The sequence below is a fragment of the Pseudorca crassidens genome, chromosome 8 (assembly GCF_039906515.1).
Source record: "Pseudorca crassidens isolate mPseCra1 chromosome 8, mPseCra1.hap1, whole genome shotgun sequence".
Taxonomy (NCBI): domain Eukaryota; kingdom Metazoa; phylum Chordata; class Mammalia; order Artiodactyla; family Delphinidae; genus Pseudorca; species Pseudorca crassidens.
Window position 1 is genome coordinate 95,982,606 of NC_090303.1, and position 2,267 is coordinate 95,984,872.

General features: G+C 45.9%; 1 pseudogene; it reads left to right on the plus strand.

Moving 5' to 3' along the window:
• The first annotated feature begins 246 nt into the window (after positions 1–246).
• On the plus strand, positions 247–1,188 carry LOC137228670 (olfactory receptor-like protein OLF3; annotated as a pseudogene).
• The last annotated feature ends 1,079 nt before the right edge of the window (positions 1,189–2,267 follow it).

Below are 2,267 nucleotides of genomic sequence, written 5' to 3' on the forward strand. Positions count from 1 at the left end.
CAATAAATTGAATTTCAAGAATGTAACTTTTTTTCTCCTTGATTTCCAGCTGCAAAACTGGGTCCCATTGTGTTCTTCGTCTACGGATATGTTCAAGCAGAGTTTGGATGATGATTTGGCCGAGACATTCAAGGAGAACTTTAAGTTCAGGTGGGTAGGTTCTCCCTGTGGTCTAAAAGCCACCTTCCAATTCTGATTTTCCTTAATTTGTTATTTTGACATCATTAGCTCAGTCCGGAGAAACTCATGGGCCAGGGAAATAAAACGCAGACATGGGTGAGTGAGTTCATTTTGCTGCGGCTGTCCAGTGACCGGGGGGACTCAAGTCTCCCTTTTTGTCTTGATCTTGGCCATGTACTTGGCGACTGTTGTGGGAAATTTCCTCATTCTTCTTCTGATCGGACTGCACAGCAGGCTGCATACCTCCATGTATTTCTTCCTTAGCGTTTTATCTTTTGTGGACCTTTGTTATGTAAACAGCTTTGCCCCACAAATGCTGGCCCACCTGCTCTCAGTCTAGAAGTCCATCCCGTTCCACAGCTGTGTGCTCCAGCTCTGTGCACCCCTGGCACTGGGTGGGTCTGCGTTCTTTCTGCTGGGAGCCCTGGCCTATGACCGCTGCGTGATGGTGTGCTACCCGCTGCACTACACAGTCGTCATGCACAGAGGGCTGTGCCTGGGGCTGGCTGCCGGCTGCCTGGTGGCTGGTTTCGTGAATTCACTGATGGAAACAGTCATCACCTTTCGGCTTCTCCCGTGTCACAGTGTTATTAATCACTTTGCCTGTGCGACGCTGGCAGGGCTGCGGCTAGTCTGTGTGGACGTCTGCTTCAGCGCGGTCATGGTGGCCGCCTCAGTATTTCCGGTGGTCATGCTTCCCGTCCCCTGGCTCTGGTCTCCTGTGGCCGCACAGTTGTGGCCATTCTGCGCATTCGTTCTACTGAGAGACGTAGCAGAGTGTCCGGGACGCGCGCTTCTCACCTCACTGTGGTTTGCGTGTGCTTCGGGACTGCCATCTCCACCTACCTGGGGCCACGGTCAGCCTCCTCAGTGGAAGAGGAGAAGACGGTTGCTCTGTTCTATGCTGTGGTGGCACCTATGTTGAACTCCTTGATTTACAGCTTGAGGAATAAAGACGTTACGGCTGCTCTCTATACATTTTTAGAGAAATTCAGAGATAAAGGGTAAAGACTTTAAGAACTTCTTGCTATCTATTAGCAGAATCAAAAAGGAGATCAGATAAGTGAAGGTGGGACTGCCACACTCACACTAAGGAAGACTATTATGGTCAGACCCTCGCTTTCAAATGAAGAATTCCTCCACGTGATTAATGGCTTTCCTTATATAGGCCAATACCAGATAATTTACATGGCAGTGATTCAGCAGAGGGCCTTTTTTAGATCATCTTCTCTCAGGTATTCAGTAGTATTTAGACATCATCTGCCTGTTTAAAAATTTTATTAGCGTACCAGTGTTTAAAGAAATCAGCCATGACTTCATCAAGCAGACCTGGTTTGTGGATTGAATGGGTAGATGAATTCCACCAATTAGGTTCACTTATACTTTTGTGGAACAGAATAGATAATGTCTGTTTTTCTTTCTACATGACAATACTCCAGTTGTTTGTAGAATAGCTTAATTTCCTCCAGGATAACCACAAATGGTTTTTTCAACTCTTTAAAAAATAATATCAGTTTTGAAACTTTCAGTACCATCTGTGCCTTAGTCTAGACTGTGATATTATATCCTGAAATAAATAACATATGATAGAATGTTTGTTCCGGGCATTATGCTGGATCTCATTTGCTTTTAAGATGAGAAATCTGTGGCTTCACTGTAGTCTTTTTTTATTGTGGTAAAACATACAATATGTAACAAAATTTGCTGTTTTAGTCATTTTTAAGTGTACAGTTCAGTGGTGTTAATTACATTTGCAATGCTGTGCAAACATCACCACTATCTTATTTCCAAAATTATTCATTACCAGTCTTTTTTTGGCGGTACGCGGGCCTCTCACTCTTGTGGCCTCTCCCGCTGTGGAGCATAGGCTCCGGACGTGCAGGCTCAGCAGCCATGGCTCATGGGCCTAGCCACTCCGCGGCATGTGGGATCTTCCCAGACCGGGGCACGAACCTGTGTCCTCTGCATCAGCAGGCGGACTCTCAACCACTTTGCCACCAGGGAAGCCCACCAGTCTTTTATACAACTAATTTCCCAAGACCTGGTTCCTATAATCTGGTTACAAAGACTCTACACCCATTACACTC